Consider the following 15926-nt stretch of genomic DNA (forward strand, 5'->3'; position numbering starts at 1 on the left):
TAAAGTATAGTGCTGATGGTTGGTAATCGGCCAAGGGCCAACACCTTCCACTAGCCCCCAAATAGCCAATTTAAAATGTTTCAATTAACATTATGTACTTCGATGTCTTAAATGAACGAAAAAAACGTCCATCTTCTCATAGACCTAGATATCCGTCATAATGTTTTTCGTCTGTCTGAATACCGTAGATGTCTGTCCGTCTGTGAAATTACGCAATAAAATAAGCAAAATCCAATTCCTACCATATTTGCTCATACGACAACTTGCATTTTTTTATACTCTCGCAACAAAGTTGCTAAGGAGAGTATTATAGTTTTGTTCACATAACGGTTGTTTGTAAGTCCTATATACCAAAGTGATCAGGGCGACGAGTAGAGTCGAAATCCGGATGTCTGTCTGTCCGTCCGTCTGTCCGTCCGTCCGTGCAAGCTGTAACTTGAGTAAAAATTGAGATATCATGATGAAACTTGGTACACGTATTCCTTGGCTCCATAAGAAGGTTAAGTTCGGAGATGGGCAAAATCGGCTCACTGCCACGCCCACAAAATGGCGGAAACCGAAAACCTATAAAGTGTCATAACTAAGCCATAAATAAAGATATTAAAGTAAAATTTGTCACAAAGGATCGCATTAAGGAGGGGCATATTTGGACGCAGTTTTTTTGGAAAAGTGGGCGTGGCCCCACCCCCTACTAAGTTTTTTGTACATATCTCAGAAACTACTATAGCTATGTCAACCAAACTCTACAGAGTCGTTTTCTTCAGGCATTTCTATATACAGTTCAAAAATGGAAGAAATCGGATAATAAACACGCCCACCTCCCATACAAAGGTTATGTTGAAAATCACTAAAAGTCCGTTAACCGACTAACAAAAAACGTCAGAAATACTAAATTTTACGGAAGAAGTGGCAGAAGGAAGCTGCACCCAGGCTTTTTAAAAATTGAAAATGGGCGTGGCCTCGCCCACTTATGGACCAAAAACCATATCTCAGGAACTACTAGACCGATTTCAATGAAATTCGGTATATAATATTTTCTTAACACCCTGATGACACGTACGAAATATGGGTGAAATCGGTTTACAACCACGCCTTCTTCCAATATAACGCTATTTCGAATTCCATCTGATGCCTTCTCTGTATAATATATGTACATATACATTAGGAACCAATGATGATAGCGGAATAAAACTTTACAAAAATACGGTATTTGAAAATTATATAAATGACGTATAATGAAATCTCGATTATCACTTTATCATGCGAGAGTATAAAATGTTCGGTGACACCCGAACTTAGCCCTTCCTTACTTGTTTATAAATATGTTTATGTAAACTAGCATAAGGTAAAATATGTCCTTAATATCATATATGTATGTACATATGCCAACTTAAAAGGAGACAATATGAGTACGATTACAGTAGTGCTCGATATTTGTATACCCTTGCAACCAGTTGGATAGAGTTTTGTTCACCTAACGGTTGTACGTATTACCTAAAACTAAGCGATATAGATCTAAGGTTATTTATATAAATGATTAGAATGACGAGAAAAGTTGAAATCGGTCTGCCGTAAACCCGTTCGTTCGTCCATTTAGAGAAATCCCATATCACGAGACCCGATAAACCGATTTAGACAAAACTTAGTACGCAACATTCTTCTTATACACGTGACATTCTTCTATGGAACATTGTAAAAATGGATAAAATCGGACAAAAACCACGCCTACTTTCCATATAGCACAATTTTAAATTCCATTTGATTCGTTCAGTTTCCAGGAGACAAATTAAGAAGCAATTAATAGAACGGGATAAAACTTTCAACAGATAATGTCTTTGGTGTGTTCTACCTTATAACCAAAAACTGTTTAAATTCAATAAAAACTGTTCAAGACCATAGGTACCAAATATTTAGACTCCGTTACCTATGGTTGACTCTTCATCAAAAATGTCGCTCAATTTGTGATATATATAACTGAAATTAAGCGATAATCTTATGTATAAAGGTATGTCTGTATGTGAGAAATAGGTTGAATCGAACCAATTCTTCCCATAGCCCCCATATATTTAAAATAAAGATTTTCGAATTTCCGGGTGCTTTTGTACGGCATACAAGTATATCCGCCAATTGTGAGTTATCCCAATGAAAATAAGATAGCGTGTTTTACTCATAACGGTGTATCTTTCCGCCTAATCCCTTATATCCCTTATATAACTAATATAAGGATTTTTCGAATACCCGGCTTTCTTTACTCTATATGATTGGTTTTATACCTTAACCCCATCGAGACCCTCGGGTCTGGCCAGTCATATTTTGTTGTTAAATGCTATTTAAATATATTTAGAGTGTAGCAAACGACTTTCGCTTCCAGGTAGTAGCAAGGATATCGTATCGAAAAGGACGAAAAAAGGATATTATAATATTATACCTTAGTGCACCAATGGTGCTTGTCTAGACCTCATATATTTTGTATGAAAATATATGAACTTTGGTATGTTTCTATCACTTCGCACGGTTGATTTATTTGTTTTCATGTTCGTTACACGTCCAAATTGGTTTGTATGTTTATCTAGGTCAAATACTTTAGCCGCTAGAGCGTTTTATAGGTTGAGAAAAATGTAATTTTTCCAAAATGTTACATTTATTGTGAACGCTATTGCCACGCCAAGCGTGAACAAGGCAGTCAAAATGTATCTATATTGTACATACATAGTATATGAGCGTAAATACAACACGTATTTCCATACAAATGTACTTATGTAAACACCACTTGGCCTAGCCAAGCACCATTGGTCTCGACTAAGTGTATCAGACCATTGGTCTCGACCAGGGTTAAAGTATTTCCATGGCTTTGATTCTTGCAAGTTGGAAGACTACAAAATGTCCGGTTGCACCCGAACTTAACCCTCCCCCACTTGTTTATAATGTTTTTATAATTGATAATTGGGACAACTTCCATAATCACAATAAATTCTGAACTTATTCAATCCCAATGGACAAGGGTATACTGCAATTTAGAAGTTTTAGGGTGCTTAACGTGGTTAACGGTCTTACTCCCATACATACAGTACATATGTACCTCTATACCGCAATCGTTGCCATATACATACATTCTTTTATTTCTCGGCTAGCGAACAGCAGATGGCGTTAAAGGACAGTTCTATTCTGCATAAAGCTTATGCGATTTTTGTACCCACGAAGTTTGTAAGCTAAGTCAACTTAGCTATGTCCGTCTGCCCGTCAGTATATCTATCCATCTGTCTGTAATTTTTCAAACGCCTTTTTCTTTTCAAGAGGCTGCTCATTTGTCAAAACAATCCAATCAAAATCTAAATAAAAATTTTTAAAAAAGATATTTTTCCATTCCGTTGGGTGCATACCCAGTTACATTTTCAGATTTATTTACACATACATACATATGTATGTACATATGAATAGTCGAATTATTCAAATATGCGAAGTATTTAACAAACATACCATTTATTACATGATTGTAAATGCAATTGACTTTGTCATTTCTCTTTCAGAATAATTTCGTAGACATTTGGATCATTGGACCAGGAAAATAAATTCAAGCCCCTAATAAAGCTCGCAGGTGAGATTTCGCGAACATACTCTTTTTAGCGGTATAATGCTAACAGACAGAAGTCGAAGAATTCCAGGCAAGTGACTGCTGTGAAAAAAACGTGGAGAACAGGCCGGCTAGTTATTTTTCTAATGAAATAATTTCTTCGTTTACACAAATGTTTAAAGCTACTTTTCCCACCATTGAAATTTTGAAAACTCATAACTCTAAAATTGTTCATATTGAGTCGAAATAAAATATACGTGTCCAATATTTGCCTCAAATAACACAAAAATGTTCTGTATTAAGAAATGTTTGAATGTAAAATGTGTATATTACATATCATATTCCGTAATTTTAAAAGGTTAATGCGAATTTAAATATAAAAAATTGTTATTTTCTTCTTACTGAATAAGTGCGTTTGTGGATACCATTAAATAGTTTCCCAAATACCTAAACACTTTGTGAATGCTAAAGAATTAACACTCTGTCAAATTACCATATTCCAAAAGATTGCCAAGTAAAAGAGAAAATTTTTGCATCTACACGCATGCGCCTTGCACCTTGTAAGCCTGACAAGAAAACAACCTTCAGTCGTCCATTACCGATATTCACCAGCGCAACGTCAGGTTGGCGTATGGACACTAAAACTTGGATGCGCCTGTTCTGTTACTGGGCCTGCGCTTGTCATCGAACCAATTGACAATTCAATTGACAGTAAACAAGCGATTGCTGCACTAAACGCTTTCGTTTTAAGTATAATCCAAATAAGATGTTAAAATTGCATACCAAATAGCAGCATTGCGAGACGTAGACAGCTTAACTTATACCAGTAAGCATACTTCGTATTGTAGATGTGCGCATTGCTGCACATAACTGACGACAAAACGAGCGCGCCACAGTTGTACACAATATTACAAACGCCAACGGATAACAATTCGTAAAACAAAACCAAGTAAAAGCAACAAGAAGCGAACGAAGGAAAACATTAATTTAGTTTTTTTGCTTTGAGCGCCGAAGGGCAAGATCAGCTCTACGAACATGGAACACAAATATCATGGTATTGCCTGCAATTCGCCAAGTTGAAACAAAACAAACACACTAAATGATTAAACATGCAAATATGTATGTATACATATATATATGTATAAGTATATATTCATACATATACAATAACATCAATGAAGTCAAGACTCTTACCGCCATATAAATATATTCACTTTAAAACAATTTCTACCAGCAACATCATCTTATAATAGTTATGACCTCTTTTCAGATGAGATGAAAAAAACTGAAACTAGCACCTTCTTGCATTCTCCTTCTTCTTTTTCTATTATATGTGCTCATACATCCCAAAAATCTGTAATAGTGGAAACTCATAATATAACGGTTAATAACATAATATCACAAGATTTCAGATAGGTTGTTCCTAATCTAATTAAGTTGAAATCCACTATTCAGGAAAGAGAAAAGCTAAGTATGAGGGATATCAAATTTGTGCCCACTATGACCGGTACTGTGTTGGGACTTTCAGTAAATGAATCGGTTGCCGCTTACATTTCGACCGTTTTATTTTATTGCACCATGCAAGCTACAAAGATACATTGCTTAAAGTGCGTTTCAAAGCTGGTAAAAAAACTTTTAGAGAAGTGCGTGCGCATTGAAATGAATCGTCAAGATAATAAACGCGCACATGCGCAACATATACGCCGACCATTGTGATTGTTTACCTCTAACTCTTCTCTCTGCATACTCGAAAGTTCAGTGTCTAAGCTGTGAGCAGTGTTTTGGTGGCCGTGGTCACGCACACTAAAATTAAGTAGCTCGTTTTCAACCGGTAGACAGGATAAGCAAAACGCAAGTTGCCACGAAACTTAATGTATCTTGACCGCATCTGTTTAATTTCTCTGTTCCCGCTCCTTATATTTTAGTTTACTAAACAAAAAAATACTAATAACAACATAAAGACACAATTCTGGCGCATGCAAATACGTTGTTTCGTTGCACAACAAGCTTGGTATACATTGATGTCGATGTTGAGAACGATGACAGCTGAATGACTCTCGTTCTAGAAGCATCTGCCTAATGTAAGGTTCTCATTGAAACACTATCACTCGTTTCATAGATAATAAGGAAAGTTTATTATACAATATTTCAGCGTAAAAAGTTTAATGTCTCAGTATACATATATTTCAATGATCACTTCACACGGTAAAAGCAGTCCACTCAACTTGCTTACTTACTATTTAAAACTAATAATTTCACTTGCATTACATTGGTCTGTTTTCATAATTTGTCATTTCAACATATTTTAAGTCATAAATTTAATACTCCAAAAGAATGATACAGCTCCATTTGATTTAATATCTAATCGTAAATAATCGAATTAATATTACTCCACTATTCCATATAGCATGCTGCCCCAACATATTCTGCATTCAGAACCTATGAAGCTATGTTAAGATGTAGTAAATACATATATTAATTAAGTTAAAATATTGGGTATATGATGAAAATAGCAAACAAATAATCGGAAATCATAGTACTAGGACACTACACTACACTATTAGCTTAGACCAGTTTCATTCATATTCAGCGCTGAGCCAAATTGTGGTTAAGAAATCCAATTAATTTCATTAAAATATTACACATACTCGAGAACAAGTTTCCAATTATTTTTATAAATTTTACGTACCCACTGACTGGCTTATTCGGCATAAAATCTGCTAAAATAAGCTAATATTCTATACCTCATTCAGATCCGATCTACTGCCTGTCCAGTTCAATTTAGTTATTTTCTTAAAGCTATATGGAAAACAAGAAACTTCGTTTTCTTTTATATAATAATTAAACAAAAGAAATGGACAATGGGAAGAGGAAAAATAGAATTTTTTGCATACGAAAACTAGTTGGTATAAGATTATGGTCAGAAATTGTTGGATATATTTTCATCAGTTGGCATGAAATATCCACTTAATTTCAAAATACTCCAGATTATTCCGGATCCTCCTCGCTTGGCGGTTCGTCTTAGGCACTCATTCTTTGAACCTCGATTTTACGCCGTACGTAAGGCATGCCAGAACCAAAAATATTTATCATTTCGATTTCTTCTAGTTGAACGCTTCATACTGCTTCTGCTACCTCGATTAGACATGTCAGTGTTTCGGTAAAGAGTGGCTTTTTTCGGAAGGTTTCAGGGGTTTCCAATACAAGTGATATGATTTCTTTAAAAAAACAATACTTATTGTTAAGGAAATTCAATTATTTTTTTTAATTTTATGTGAAGTACAATCGGTACAATTAAGTTTTGAATATAACATCACTCAATTCATAAATAGCACTTTCAATATTGACTTCTAAAGCTGGAAGAGAGTCTCGTTTATTGTACGTGCTGTGTGGCACGTAGCCCATGCTCACGAAAAGTTGCAATTGGAGAACGATTATTTTGATAGTAAAATTGAATAAATTGTAAACGTTGTTCTTTTCTACATATTTCCATGATGAATTTGTAAACATTATCGGATACAATGAAAAAATACAGATCGTGGCATATTAAAAATTGCCGAAGCGACATTTAGAAATCATATCATCCGTATTGGAAAACCCGGTATAAAAGCAAAAAAGTGAAATGACCTTTTCACATCTATCGTGCCGATTCACTTGCCGTATACCCTTGTCCGCTACTGTATACGCTATAAATTCAATTTGTTTGCTTAATTTCTTTCAAATATCTCACATAATGACTATACTTATAAGGTATAAATTCAGCTGGAACGCGAAAATCCTAACTTTTGGTACGCCTATGTGGGTAGTAGTGGTACTGAACCGTTGCTATCCATTTTTGGCATCACGATATATTACTTCAGCTTTATTCAAATTTTTGTTTTGAAAGTGAAAGAATCATATGGAATCTAAAATTGCGGTATATATTATGAAGAAGGGTTGCACTGCAATTTCGCTCATTCCCACACTGTGGCAAAACATTTTTAAATAAAGTTCTAGTCCAAATTTAGTTGATAATCATGAAGTAGTTACTGAGAAATAGGATAAAATCTAAAGGTGGTAGGTGCCACGCCCTTTGTGCTTCTTTGGTACTGACTCCTATGAAGTCCTTCGGTATTATCTTGAATGTGAAATTTAATATCGCTGAGTGATTTACTTATTGAGTCATCGCACTTTTAGCAGTCCATAACATTATCGTTGTATGTGAGTGGAATTATCACCCGATTTCAACCTAAAAATGTTTATCTCCCACTCTCACTTTTTCAAAATTGTTTAAGGCACCAAAACATAAAAGTTATAAAATGTGTTATTAATTCACAAGTATGAATTTATTTACCTTATTATTTATTCCATTCAATACAGGAATTAATTTTTTTTATTCCTTAAAGAAGAAATTAGTAAAAACATTTCAGTTGACTAAGTATTGGATATGCAGCTTATTGATTTAAATATCAAGACAGTCGTCGTTTGCGTTTCTTTCAAAATTAAAGAGTCAACATTTTAGGGGTATTTTGGCAAAGCAACTTTGTTTACACCATAATACATATTTTTCAATAACATGTTCAACTTGTAACAAAATTACGATGGGGCTGAGAATGCCTAAATCGATCTCATAAACTCGCGTCATTAAACTTGAGAAAATATTTCCACCGTTTCATTTAAAACATTTAAATCACACATTAGCCGATATATGTATTCGGCATAAAGTCAGCTAGAATTCTGAAAATCTTTATGACTAGAAGATGGGGTCTAGGGATATGACAACGAATTTCTTCCATTCTCGCACCACTTCACTGTATATATACATACATATGTGTTAAACTGTGTTCACTTAATTATTTATCTTTTAACACCATTTTCTGACCATGACAATGTTCAAATTCATTGTCATCATTAGTTTCGATATCCTGATATATAGTGATAAAAGCTTTTAAAAGATTGAGGGCAAATTCGTTCTATTAGTTAATTCGTAAATGCTCTTTGAATTGTCATTTTGGTATAATAAAACACAGGTGGCAACGCTCAATTTAATAATGAGAAAAAAACATTTCCCAAGAGAGGATTCAGGCGGGAAACAGCTGATTTCATAGAAACACCAATGCTTTTGAAAAGACAGAGAACGCTGTAGTCACATAACGTTCAAAAGACAAAGAAACCTTGTTTACTACATTTATTTATAATTTAAACGAAGAGAGTCAATATAAAGAGAGATACTCTTATCTTTGGAAATGGAAACCACAAATAGTTCTCAGCAAACAGTTCAGTTCAGGCTGTTCAGTTGAAATATATCCAGTAAACAGGAGACTTCGAACGGTAGATGGACAGGCATGCCGTCGGCAATTTGTTTGCATTGTGGCCATTGTTGGTCTTTCTCTTCCCCCTTTCTCTTAATATGGTTTCGCTGTTTCGTTTCTGAATTAATATTTCAGAGTGTGTGTCAGAGTTACGAGTAAAATTGGATGAAGGCGAATGTAGATATGAGCAGTTCAATGTGAATCGGAGGACATGTGTTTTATGGCAGTCGCCCAGCGCCACCAGCAGCCATTATTAATTTTTTTTCATTTCCATCAAAAATAACGAGATGGAAGGGGATGAATATGTCATCGACACTCCTTCTGAAAATACAAAAAATATTTAGTGAAAATTTTGTTCACCTGCCGACGGCAGACCGGCGTTCGTCCGGAGGTTTTAGAAAATTGTACTTTGAAGTATCTAAAATATCAAAACACGAATTAGTAGTATTATATTATTATTTAAATTACAAAACAAAAATAAGATATTAGAAAATAGGAATTGTGAAATATCAATAACTGCTGTAAATCTATCTATACTCAATACGTCAAATACAAATCCGGACTATCGTGTTCTCAAAAATTGTACCTCCAATTAAACAGCTTTTCAACAGCAATATGTAAAATGAATTTTTAAAATTCATCTTATTTAGATACCTTAATTCAGATATGTATATCAACAACAAAATTATCGTTCAACTTTATGATTTCCACGTTTTTTTACTTTTATAGTGAGTACTCTCGGGGTTTTTGTAAAAAATGCTGCGAAATTATGTAAATTTGTTGTTTGCAACCACGATAGTGAAGCGGAAGAGAAATTAACGGTCGACGGAAGCCAGTGCGAGGCAACAAAAGGTTATTTGCTTCAGTAATTTTCGTTTTAATTTTCAATGCTAGAAAACGCACACTTGAAGCTGTCGTAGGGCAGAAAGTGTTCCACTTGACTGCAGAAAAGTTGTGAACTTTTTTATTAATGATAGTTGTAAGCTTGTGTTAAAGGTTAGCGCTACTCTGTATGCGTGACGATTTGTTTGAACTACTACAACATTAATTTGTATCACAGAGAATGAATAAAAACACCAAAGTTAACAAACTGTTAATTGGTAATTTGATATAAGATAGGAGCTGGAAATATGCATTTGGTTTTCTTTTTATTTTTGTAGTACACTAAGCACTGCTTAATAAAATCGTAAACGGAAGTTCAAATTAGTAAGGCGAGTCCCTAGTACCTATTTAAATAATTCAAATCAAAGACAATGTACACTTATGAGAAGATAATATTAGAAGCCACTGACGCGGCGATCCGAAACAAAACAAAACAAAAAAAAAAGATGGAGAAAATTTCGTAACACTAGAAATCATTTACGTTTCGCTGCATCTGCGAGAGAATGCTGCCGCCGTTTCGTTTCTATATTGTTTTCGCTAACTGCGGTTACTAAGGCCATATTTTATTTTAAAACAAGAATTTAGCTTACACTCACTTAACGTGTGATCACAGAAGGGGATACGAATTCATTAGCGAATGTATTAATGTACATACATATAAAAAAAATTCAAGGTTCAAGTATGTACCGAAAAGTACTTATTCCAATGGCGCCACTCAGTTTTCTTCAACTATCATGTAGATATACTATAAATAATTACATGATCAGGAGTGAAAGCGATAACTGGAGTAAAAATAAAATACTGTTAAGCGAAATGTACTATAACTAGTGCGAAAATTAAGACAAATTCAGAAATTTTGATACTGGGATGATATTCGCTACTGCAAAAATACATATGTATGTATGCATATCGCACAAGAGGATTATATCTCATTAAAATCCAGCACACTGCCCAATGTATTTTCAAGCCCACAGACGCCGAGGGTGTGGTTCTTAATGCCAATGACTGAGATAAATTAATGAAATTCAATGAATCTGTAATATGTTATTACGGGAAAAATTTCTAAAATCAGTTAATTTTTTTCCCTTAGCCAATTATACATATGCATGTACGTGTATCGCTCAATCTGGTAGGTACGTGAATGAAGCTCAGAGAGCATCTTTACCTAGTTATAAGATGTCTCGATGCCAAAAATGGAGAAAATTGAATCAATATTTTGTCCCTAAATCCATAAGCCTAATGCTCGAATTTTAAATTGTCAGCTTGTTTTATATCTTACAAATTGAATTGAACGTGGTTGTAGTCGGATTTCGGACAGTTGCATGATGTTATATTAGAATGCACCGAAATTAGTAGTAACCAGAAATTGGAGTACTTTCTGAGTTTCAGAATCTTATCTAAACGTTGCTAGTGCCACGACCACTACCCAATTTTTCACAGATTCCTGCGAAGTCACAGCACATGTACCAAGTTCCATCAAGATATGTATGTACATACATATATTAATTTTACTCAAGTTATCGCTTGCACGGACGGATAAATAAACAGTCACTTGGACTTCAACCAGTCTTCTCGTTCTTGTTACTTATAGCTTATACTTTATGTAAAACGCCATATAAGTCTCGATTATTTATAGGTGTTACAGACAATAGTTAGCTGAACAAAACTACTGTGTTCGAGAAAACTATATTGTGGAAGTACACAAATATCTACATCATTCCTAAAAATGTTTAATGTTAATTTGAGTATACGAATCAACTTTTCTGCCATTCACTTAGTTAAATTCGATGAAATGAAATCGAAAACGTGTGTAACTTGCAAACAAAAATACACGTAAGAAAAAAACTTTTAATATCAGTTCTGCCTGTCTTATTTTCTGACGGCTTTTGCTGTTCCACAGCCCTTCCAACCATAATTATAGGTCGTTTCTCGCCTGCGACCCTCTGTTTTCACTCCCTTTTATACAGCACTTCAAACACATACATACTGGCCGAGCTCAAATATAAGTTGGTACCCTTCCCTTGACAATTTTCTTTACATAGTACACATCAAAAGTGACGCTAAGAGAGTAGCGTACAACTAAAATCAAGAAAACGAGGAAAGTTTCAAGGAAGCAAAACTCGCATTGCTTTGTGAAATGTTCCATATACATATGTACATACACCAATATATAGTTCAGTATGTTTATGAACGCCGCTTAGTACGATGTTGTTTCCACTTCTCTGCTTCCAATTGTTTGCTTGTCTACCTCATCATAGTATGCAGCCCTGTTTTCTGCGGCCTTTTACAAGTATCAACCATCATCAATTTCGCAGAATTTATGCCAAAAAGCTCATAGCCATATTAATTTTCTCATCGGCCAAGTCTAGTTTTACGATATTGCAAAGGAAATTAAAGTTTCGTTAAGGAATCGTTTCTTAAAAAAAGCAAAAAGCAGCTACATTTATTGCTTAATTTGATATGATTTTCATTATGGGAAGTACTTCTTAAGTCTCCAACAATAATATGCTAATACCCTTGTACTCCATTTTCCTTGTTAATGCCTCTCCATGAAGGAAATGTCCTGGTGGTAACTCTCGCCTTGTTCGTGACTCACAGCACCCAAATTTGTCGGATAGAATTCCATAAGAGATTCTAGCATAAATATTTTTAAGGACATATTATATCCCAAAACGTTACATGACATTAAAAGTTCATTTATTAAGTGTTTGTAATTTTCCGATTTATGGTGCCCAATAAATTTTGGACAATATCACAAAATATTTCGAGACGAGTTTTTCCTGGTCATTCAGTTTATTTTCAAAGCTCTTTTCTTTTATCAGTTGCCCTTTTGTGGGCCGACAAATATTTCTTATTTCATTTTTGTCTCGCTGAGCTTGGGGGATTTCTTCTCATACAAGTATATACAAATATAAGAATAATTTACATGATCCTTTGATTCGGTCCAAATCATTGGTATGGCAAATGGCATTTGCCTGGGTTCAGGATCAACTCAACTTTATAACGATTTCACACACGTTACACAACATTTATGTGGAACACAGGTTTTATCTTGATTGCTGACTGGATAAAATAAACGAAATTGCGACGCTGAGATTTTAAAGTTGATTCTATACACACATAACAAAAACTGTCGGGTCTTCAGAACACTTTCGTGGCGTGTGTACCATATAACAATTATGATGTTAGTTAGTCGAAAGAAATAGTTAGTAAATAGTATATGCGAGCCAATGTGAGCCAGAAGTGAATGAATGACATTATCCCATTAGTTTCCGCTGAGCCATCGCGAACCAGATATCCTTGTGCAAGTCAATTTGTTTGCTATGATAAGTTTACGTACTGTTTTCTAAAACAACTGTCGTTAACAGTTTTATGAAATATTGTGCGGTTATCAGAGATAATTTGAACGAAATGTTACCAAAATAGTGTCCGACTCCGTTGATTTTTTAAATACCTTCGTTGTGGCATGTGTATATAATCTTTCCATCTGCCACAATATCAACATTTCTTTCTTGAAGTTAATATCCATTGTCTAATAACGCTTTTTTCAATTTGCGTCAGGAAAATTGTCCTTGATTTATCCCATATACATTTACAAAACTTAACCCAACAAATTTCGGAAACAAAAAATACTATCCCAGTTAATTTCTTCTAATTGATAACTTTTGAGAAATTATTAATATACCAGTACTTTTGCCTTGTAGATTACTTCACTTTGTCTGGACAACTTTAGAAATATTGAACTTTTTTTCCCATTTTCCATTCACAAATTTATAAGGTCCGTTCTTATAATTGAGGTGATAAATATATATAGTAAATTTTGCTTCTTCATAAGGGTATGAGCATTTCTGCCAATGTGTCAAATTATTCGAAGAAACAAATTCAAACAAGTAAGGAAGGTTGAGTTCAGGTGTAACCGTTTTTTATCTTATTAACTTATAGCATACGTCAAAGGCTTACTTATTATCGTTTACTACATTTTGTTGCGTTTCATACAACACAATTAACTCCACTGATACATACGTGATACAAATTCAACACGAAAGTGGTCTAAAAATCGGAAGCCATAAGGACTAAATTGTAATGTTTATAATCCATACAAGTGTACAACAACAAATTAAATATTTGCTAAACCAAAACCCATCTTAACTTTCGTACAATGAAGTTTGGAAGAGAATCTCTCTATATAAAGTTTAGACAAAGATATATAAGTATATAATTAAGAAATTGAATATATATATATATATATTATATACATATATGCCTCGTTGAGCAGATAATTTTGTATATTATTCATGGCATCGCTTCCGTGACTTTCTTGCCGTTTCAGGATATTTTTGAAGAAAATGTTTAGTTCTTCTGGGTCATGCATTTTTGTGAATTTGCAACAAGAACAACTGAAACAAAGCAATGTACTTAGTTCGCTTCTCTCAAGGCTTTTGCTCTAAATAATCGGAAGCCATGATCTCGCGGTGCGCTTTGTGCCTTGCTTCGTTCTGCGCGCGCACTCTGACATTTGCCTTAGCTATTTACCGTTCTAGGAGCCGCCAGATGAAACTGATTACTAAAATCTGCGCCGTCCTCAACGTGTTAATTTGCGACTTAGCTATAGCAACGATATTTTCGACCAACGCCATTTTGTGGGCGAGGTAATTTTTGATTCCGCCCATCTACAATGCCAACTTGTTATTTTACAAGGAAATACACCAAGATATTTTTTCCGCTACGTGAACAAAACTATTATACCCTGTAGAAATATGCAGCGAGAGTATGTACATATATAAATATCTGAGCACTTATCACATTGACACACACACACACACACACACATGTACACTGTTTTTCGTTTTGCTGTTTCTTCGACGTACCAAAATTAAATTTTTGGGTGAATTTGCTAATGGTATTATGCTTGAAATTCCTAACGTTTGCATAAATTTTGTAATTTGAACGAACTGATCGTTTGCCTTTAATATTGTCAATAGAGAAAATACTTTTTAATTTTATGGTTCACTAGTTGGATGTCGTATTTCCAAGAATGGTAATAAATCAAATACTGTTGAATGATTACATATATACGTATGTATGTATATCAATGTGTTTTTGTAAGCTTAATTAAAGTTAAAGTTTTCCGAATTAAATAAAACAATTTTTATGGCAAATCTTGTATAAAAATGATGTTTCGAATTAAATTTTACAAAAGTAAGTAAGGTAGAAATAAGTTCAGGTGTAACTGAAAATTTCTAATTTTAATAGTCGACATATTCTATTGCGGTTGCTTTGTTACCCTGGCTGTTGAGCAAGCCAGGAAATGATTCCATCGATATCTGCAAGTAGCCAGAGGCTAACAAATTCTACAAGTAGTTCATCTGCATTAAGAGACCTAAAATCTCCTCACTGGATACCCTCCAGCTATGGTCTGCTCCTGAAGGTGTCCAATATTGTGCACCAGTTATTAAGATTCCACTCTTCTTCTCCTTCTCATATTTGGCTAAATTAAATTTCTTCCTGCAATTTTTCTGTAAGTACGGTGGACCTCTTCCCGGCCCCCCCTAAAGACCTAGTGCCATCAAAACACACCACTTCTTGCTAAAGCAACATTTGGGTAAGCCTGCTTTATCATATCAAGTAGTACTATATTTTTTACCATTACTTCATAGTATTAAAAGAAACAGCTGTTCTTTGAGTTTCATTAAGGTATCTTACATTACATCAACAATACATAAGGTGTAAAGTCAACCGGATGTTTAAAAATCCTGATATTAGTTATATGGGAGCAAGAGCAAGTATTTACCCGATTTTATCTAATTTATGCACAGAGATGCTTCGTTAGGAAAAAAAGTCCAATTTTTCTATTAAGTGTATATATAGAATATTGTCTCCTAATTTCAATTAAACATATATTTCGCACATTGACCAATATTTTCGTAAAAAGTCAGCCATGGGCTGTTGGGATCACATTTTCGGTATCTGGGGCTTGAATATTTATATTTCGACTCAGACAAGTTTTAGTCATATGTTGGCATACCTCAAAGGCAATATTCGTACAAAGCTTCATCCGAATATATTGATTCTTTTTTAATTTGCATAATAGAAAGTAAATGAATCAGATGGGGTTCAAAATTGTATTGTAAGGGATGTAGGTGTGGTTCCTATCTGATTTAGCCAATTTTGGCAATATTACG

The 15926-nt window shown here is 34.3% G+C and overlaps 1 protein-coding gene across 2 annotated transcripts in view; it reads left to right on the forward strand.

The window, feature by feature from the left end:
• Positions 1-15926, forward strand: part of LOC126757503 (homeotic protein antennapedia) — a 199245-nt gene that overhangs the window by 60411 nt on the left and 122908 nt on the right. For both annotated transcript variants that reach the window (XM_050471465.1, XM_050471484.1), the window contains exon 2: positions 3528-3595. The gene's annotated coding sequence lies outside the window, so the exon portion shown is untranslated. The remainder of the gene's footprint in view (positions 1-3527; positions 3596-15926) is intronic.

Source organism: Bactrocera neohumeralis, chromosome 2 (assembly GCF_024586455.1).
Source record: "Bactrocera neohumeralis isolate Rockhampton chromosome 2, APGP_CSIRO_Bneo_wtdbg2-racon-allhic-juicebox.fasta_v2, whole genome shotgun sequence".
Taxonomy (NCBI): Eukaryota; Metazoa; Arthropoda; class Insecta; order Diptera; family Tephritidae; genus Bactrocera; species Bactrocera neohumeralis.